Consider the following 7,522-nt stretch of genomic DNA (forward strand, 5'->3'; position numbering starts at 1 on the left):
GAAAATGACTTGAGCTGAAGACAGACGGTTAACTTACTGAGTCACCCAGGCACCCCAAGACTTTTTAAATTTTAAATAATCTCTACATGGGGCTTCAACTTACAATCCAGAGGCTGAGAGTCACATTTTCTACCGGCCGAGACCTCCAGATGCCTAGAAACCAGTTTCTCTAAAGGCTTTTTTCCTTTGGAGGTTCTGCAGAAGAAGTTTTCCCTTTTTTTTTTTTAAAAAAGACTTTATTTATTTATTTGAGAGAGAGAGAGAGCCCACAAGTGCTGGAGAGAGGCAGAGGGAGACGCAGACTCCCTCCTGAGCAAGCAGCCCAATATAGGCCTTTACCCTAGGACCTGGGATCATGACCTGAGCCGAAGGCTGACACTTAACTGACTGAGCCACCCAGGTGCCCCTTCTTTTTCTTCTTCCTCTTTTTAAAGCTTTTATTTATTTTACTTTATTTTATTTTATATTTTAAAGATTTTACTTATTATTTGACAGAGAGACAGCAAGAGAGGGAACACAAGCAGGGGGAGTGGGAGAGGGAGAAGCAGGCTTTTTGCTAAGCAGGGAGCCCCATGAGGAGCTCCATCCCAGGGTTCTGGGATGGAGTTATGACCTGAGCCAAAGACAGATGCTTAACTGACTGAGCTACCCAGGTGCCTCTACTTACTTATTTTAGAGAGAGCCATTGTGAGCAAGCATGGGGAGGAGGGGCAGAGGGAAAAAAAAATTTCAACCATACTCCCCGCTGAGCAGAGCCCAGCTTGGGGCTTGATCACACAACCCTGAGATCACAGCCTGAGCCAAAATTAAGAGTCCGATGCTTGACCAACTGTGCCACCCCAGTGCCCCATTTTTTTCTTCCTGCATCTCCTGTGTCTCCCTTTTGCCTTCTCCTTCCCCTCCATTTCCCTGTCATTGTCCATCTTCCCTGTGCCCACCTTTGAGCTTTGATCATGGGCTCCAGGGAAACCTTCAAACAAGCGCAACACCAGCATTCCTAATCCCTGCTTACCATTGCATGACTTTTTTTCTACTGGATACATGGAAGTTACCATCCAATCTAATTCTGGGGAAAGGATGGGAAGGGAGTTCTTCCTCCAATAGTCTTTGCATGGTTCCAAAAAGAGGCACATTGTTTGGGAAGGGGCAAACTGTTGGCTTCCCCCCAAATAGCACTTCTTCAGGAAACAGACACTCACTAGTTTATCAATATAATGCACACTTGTGGTGAATATTATTGAAATCTGTTAGCCAGAGAAGCCAAGATCTTGCCATTGTAAAGGGGATAGAGAGGGAATTAGAAGAGTACTCGCATGATAACAGAGCAAATAGAGAGAGGAGATTAAATGATGGAAAGGAGGGGCACCTGGCTGGCTCAGCCGGTGGAGCATAGGACTCTTGATCTCAGGGTCATGAGGTAGAGCCCCACATTGGGTGTAGAGATCACTTAAAAATAAAATAGATGAAAAATAAAAAAGATTTTATTTGTTTATTTGAGAGAGAGCAGGTGCACAAGTGCATGAGTGGGGGAAAGGGCAGGAGGAGAAGCAGACTCCCCACTGAGCAGGGAGTCTAATGCGAAGCTCCATCCCAGGACCTTGAGATCATGACCTGAGTCATGATCAAGGGAGATGCCTAACCGACTGAGCCACCCACCCAGGCGCCCCAAAAATAAAATTTTTTAAAAAAGATGATGGGAAGGAGAGACACATAGGAGGCAGAAGAAGGGAAAAAGCAAAAAGAACTTTCTTCAAAGGAATCTTTCTAAAAAGAAAAATTTGGTTCCATTTCTCAGGGTTCAGAATTCTAGGTTGATTGTTTCCTCTCACAACACGTAAATATTTCACTCAACTCTCATTTGCATAGTTTCTGAGAAGTTAGATAGAATTCTCATCTTTGTTCCTCTATCAGTTTTTCCTCTGTCTTCTTTCAGGACTTTTTCTTTATCTTTGATTTTCTGTAATTTAAAAAGGATGTGCCTAGGTGTGTTTTTCTATGCATTTATCCTGCTTCATCTATTTTGAGCTTCCTAGATCTGTGATTTGGTGTCTGACGTTAATTTGGGAGATATTCTCAGTCATTATTGTTTCAAATCTTTCTTCTATTCCGTTTTCTCTTTCTTCTCCTTCTGGTGTGCCCTTCTGGTACACCTTTTGTTGTTGTCCCATAGAGTCCCTGGATATTCTGCTCTGCTTTTTTCAGTCTGTTCTCTTTGTTTTTTGGTTTTCAAGGATTCTATTACTGTAACTCCTCACTTACAGATTCTCTCTTCAGTCCTGGCCACAGCGATTCTTCATTTCTGTTACAGTGTTGCTGTTGTTTTTATCTCTAGCATTTGCGGGGAGGAGGGCTCTTCCTTAGGATTTCCATCTCTCTGCTTACTTTATCCACTAGAGTTCTTAACATATTGATCATCGTTGTTTTAAATTCCTGATCCGATGATTCCAACATCCCTGCCATATCTGGTTCTGATACTTGCTCTCCAAATTGTGTTTTTTTGCTTTTGGGTACCCCTTGTAATTTTTTCTTGATGGCGGGACACATACTGGGTAAAACAAACTGCTCTAAGCAGTCCTATAGTAATGTGTTGGTGAGGCATGGAAGGAGGGGAAACATTCTACAATCCTATGATTAGGTCAGTCTTCTATTGAGCCTGTGCCTGCCCTGTGAATTTCACAAGATTCTCGGGGCTTCTCTCCACCCTTGTGAGTGGGACAGGATGGCTAGAGTGGGCTAAAGTTGGGCATTTCCCTTCCCCAGGTTGCTCTAATACTGCCACAACAGTTTAGGTTTAGGTTAACTAGTTTCCCCTGAGAGCAGGCCTCCATAAGAAGGATAGAATGTTCTGGCTATTTCAAGATGGTTCCTTTCTTCCTCCTGCTTCTGAAAGCCTAAGTGGATTTTCTTTCCTTACTGTGGGGATCTGGAATAGCTCCTAGAGGCAAATCTTACAATATTGTCAGGGACCTCCCCCATTACTGGGTCCCCCTGGAGTTTTTAACTCTCTGACTTGTCCACATGAGCCTCCAGAAATTTGTCAGTTATAGCTCAGGCTTTCCTCCCCAGCACTGGTTTCAAGATTCTACTTGGAGTTCTGCTCTAGGAAGCCATGACTTCCTCTATGTGTCTGTCTGTCTTTCCAGTCTTGGGGGCAGCAGTTTGCCCTGCGCCCTCCCCTCTCTTACAGATCCAAGAAAAATTGTTGATTTTTCAGTCTGTTAAAGGTTTTACTTATTGCTAGGATAAAGTGTCAACTCCCAAGCTCCTTTCATGGGGAACCAAAAGCCAAAGTCTGGCTCCATTTTCTAATGAGCTAAAATAATTTCAGCTCTCAGCCTATAATTCCTTCCTTTCTCTCTGTTTGTTGTTTCTGCCATCATCTTTAGGTATTTAAGATCTATAGCTCAGTTTCAGTGAAAGATGTAACTAAACATGTGTTAAATTGCTTGTTGTCAATATGTTTTCTTTTTTTTTTTCCTAGACTTTCGTCAATATGTTTTCTTTACCATGCCTTGAGGTTGTGCTTCTTCTGTGCTCTTATTTTTTTTAAAGATTTTATTTATTTATTTGACAGAGAGAGAGAAGTCACAAGTAGGCAGAGAGGCAGGCAGAGAGAGAGGGGGGAAGCAGGCTCCCTGTTGATCTGAGAGCCCGATGTGGGGCTCGATCCCAGGACCCTGAGATCATGACCTGAGCTGAAGGCAGAGGCTTAACCCACTGAGCCACCCAGGTACCCCTGTGCTCTTATTTTTAGAGAATTTATTTGGGGAACCCCCTGCTTGTGCTCTCTCTCACTCTCTCTAAATAAATAAATAAATAAATAAATAAATAAATAAAATCTAGAAAAAAAAGAGAGAGAGAATGTATTCTATCCACTATCTATTCAAAAGTGAAGTAAAGAAAACTTAGTGCTCAGGAAAGAAGAAAAACGACATGTGTAGCCTGACTTACGACACAAAAGGCAGATTCATGTTTGAGCTTGCTTCCTCTCCATACCCATCAGAGCTGTTGAGTAAAAACAACAGAATCACCTATGGATAACTCAAGAAGAGAAGAAATTAACTGAAAGGTGGTCTCCAGGAAAACTAGAGAATCAGGCTTGGAAAATGGGCAAAACCCAAATCTGTCCATATACCTGTGAACCCTACTAGGACCCACCTCAGGAACACTACTAGGAGGCCTCTAGAGGACACTTGGCTCCATTTCTGTAAATTTTCAGTAACCATTTCTACATCTCTGTGGCACTCCCTTCTGATTCCAAGAATTGAGCTAAACCAAATTATCTTCCCTGTGGGAAGAGGAAATGCTGGCTCAGCCTTCCATGGTGGAAGGACTCCTTCACTAGGAAAGGCTAATAAGTGGGGTGGACATTTGGCAGTGGACAACTAAACAATGACCAAAGTCCACTATAACGTACCCTTTCTGTAGCCCAGTACCCACATGCAGCCCTCTTCCTACTTAATCCTTCCTAGGAGGTAGAAGACATCCTCCTCCCTATCTACATTGTCTAGCAGCAATCCTACATTCCCTGAAGGAAGGATCAATGATCCGGTCAACACTCCAACTCCCCCTTTTTCCTGTTCGCTTGATGACACAGGAAACAAAACATCGGGTAGCGGTATGAGCTTGTATTTCAATATGTCTCCCATGGAAGCTTTCTTTCCATGGACACTAAAACCTCTAAACCAGCAAAGAACAGATTACGTGGGGATAGGAAGCAAAAAAATTTGTGAATGGGTCACTGGGTATAATTCTGCCCACTTTCATTTCCTGGTTCTTACCTCTGTGTATTTTGCATTTTTTAAAAGTAATCTCTACACCTAGCATGGGGCTTGAACTCATGACCCTGACTGAGTCACATGCTGTACCAGCTGAGGCAGCCAGGTGCCCCGCTCTGTGTATTTTGGCTGCAGGAGGGACCAGTCCTCATGCTGGTCATTGGTTTGGAGCACAAGCTCCAGCCTGCAGTAGAGCACACTAGTCTCTGAAAGTGCTGTGTCTTTGCTAGCCCATGCACACCACTGTTCTATGACTTCTTGACAATGGGGAGCATGATAAGACTACTGAATCTTATGACAGCAGTGTACTAGTTCTTTCTTTCACCGTAAAACAAGGTTTGTGGGACATCGTGGGGATGTTTAAGGCATTCACTATCTTCACAATTTTTAAGATGTTTAAGTCCCAGTGTGGGACTTGAACTTAACAACTCTGAGATCAAGAGTCAATGCTCCACTGACTGAGACATTCAGGTACCTCTAACGTCACAATTTTTCTATCGGCAGAATCACGGAAAGCAAACACAATTTAGGAGTGTCTATTCTGATAAAAGAAAAAATAGAGGTACGTTGTTTTATGACAACGGGGTCCAATGTAGTAAAGCAGTCACCAGGGAGCTAGCTGGTCTCCCCAGTGACTAGGACCATAACAAAGACTTGGTGTGCTGCAGATTGGGCTCACAGCAGTGGTGGGGGTCAGGTCAGCCTGGGTAAGAAGTTCACATTGTTGAGACCATCCATACATGATCTTCATTTTCTTGCCACCATGACCTTTTGCTCCAACGTGTAAACCCTGGGGTAATGGATAAGGAAGCTTCCTGATATCCACCTAGTGGTCATCCTACCCACCTGATTAAAAGCCTTCTGTGAAGTGGAGTCCTTTTGATAAGAATTCACATGGAAGGGGCACCTGGGTGGCTCAGTCGTTAAGTGTCTACCTTTGGCTCAGGTCATGATCCCAGGGTCCTGGGATGGAGCCCCGTTCAGCGGGAAGCCTGCTTCTCCCTCTCCCTCTGCAGCTCTCCCTGCTTGTGCTGTCGTGTGCACTCTCTCTTTCTCTCTCAGTCAAATAAATAAATAAAATCTTAAAAAAAAAATTCACGTGGGACACAAACATACCACCCAGAAACCGTCCTCCCTAGTTATTGGGAGGGATCAATGAGGCAATAAATGGGAAATGCATGGCACATACTTTGTGCTCAATAGATGGCACTTATTATCACTAAAGAACAGAATATGTACAACGTGTAAATATTTCCTGAAACCATGTTGAAAAAATATAGTAGAAAGAAAATATAAAGTATGCCCTTTGTATAGTGCATAAAACAGCACTCAAAACAGGCTCCAGAACACAAAGAAACTGTGTTTCTTTTCTAGGAAAACTACTGACTTTGATCTAATCCAATAGTAGTTACTTTAATCAGGGGGGAAAAAAGGTATTTTCATTTTGGAAACAAAATCCCAATGTCAGCTTTAGGTGCTGTGTTTGCTCAAAACTCTCTGATCGTATTATATTCGTGGATAGGCAGTTGTGGTCACCACTATACAGAATAGGCAATAAATTTCATTAATAATCCAATTGATATTTATTGCACAGGACATTGTGTGGGCTGTGGGCCCAGCCCAGAAGCAAGGTTTGCTCCAGCTTCTAGACAGCTGCAGTCCAACGTGGATAAAACCAAATGTGATATCGACAGGGGCACATATACAGAACAATAAAATAAGGGGCACTGGGATACCCAACACAGGTTCAATGACGGCTGAGTACCCACAATGTCCTTCTCTTTTGCCTTTGGGAAATAGAGGACTGCTCATTGTGTATGTGTGTGTGTGTGTGTGTGTGTGTGTGTGTAGGGGGAGGGCAGCGTTGGGCAGAGGCTAAGCCCTGGACACAGCATAGCTCACAGGAGGTGGGGAGCAGGTCAGCCCGAAGGAGAGGGTCGATTGAGCTGCAAGGGCAGTAGCAGGAAATGAAGGGAATGAGGTCTTAAGGTCACCCTCTATGTCAAGGACAGAGCCAGTGAAGAAAACTAGAAATCAACACTCCCAGGCTCCTAACATTACTGGGAGACACTGCTTCCTTCATATCTCATAAATCACGGAATTTTCCAGATAAATAAACTCATTTAATTCCCCTCTTTGCAGCTATCACTAAACGGGAGTGTTTTCCCAGAGTTTCCCAGCCTTATCGCAGACATTGGAGGTGGAAACGTAGCTGACTTGCGCTAACTACAACCAGATGAAACTCTGTCCGCTGGCAAACCCGGCGTTGGTCTGCATGCTCCTCCTCAGCATTACAGATCTCCCCCGGAACATCCCAGCCTTTACACCCTCATCCTGACGGCTGGCCACTTCATCGCACGTCCGTTTCCATCCAGATCTTTCCACGCCTGCGTGAGCATGCGGGCACATGCATGTGTGTGTGCATGCGCACTGCTCTAAACGCCTTAAACGCTCAAGGTTTGTAGGTTTTAACTCCCCCACACCTATTATCATGGAAGCAGCCACGTAATTGGTCTCAGTAAACACTTTCTCACCATTTGGGAAAAATTTATGGGTAAAGATACCCTTTTAGTGCTATTCCTTTGTTCTCTACTTCTAGGTGACCCTCAGTGAAATCTGTTGCTCTTGTGTTAATGTTCCCGGTACTTTCTGTGCAGCCTAGAAAGAGCCCATGAGTTGTCTCCCACACAAACCAGCCATGCGGGGCCGGTTTTACTTCTAAGGGTTCATTGTTGCCTTTGAAG

Source organism: Meles meles, chromosome 7 (assembly GCF_922984935.1).
Source record: "Meles meles chromosome 7, mMelMel3.1 paternal haplotype, whole genome shotgun sequence".
NCBI lineage: Eukaryota > Metazoa > Chordata > Mammalia > Carnivora > Mustelidae > Meles > Meles meles.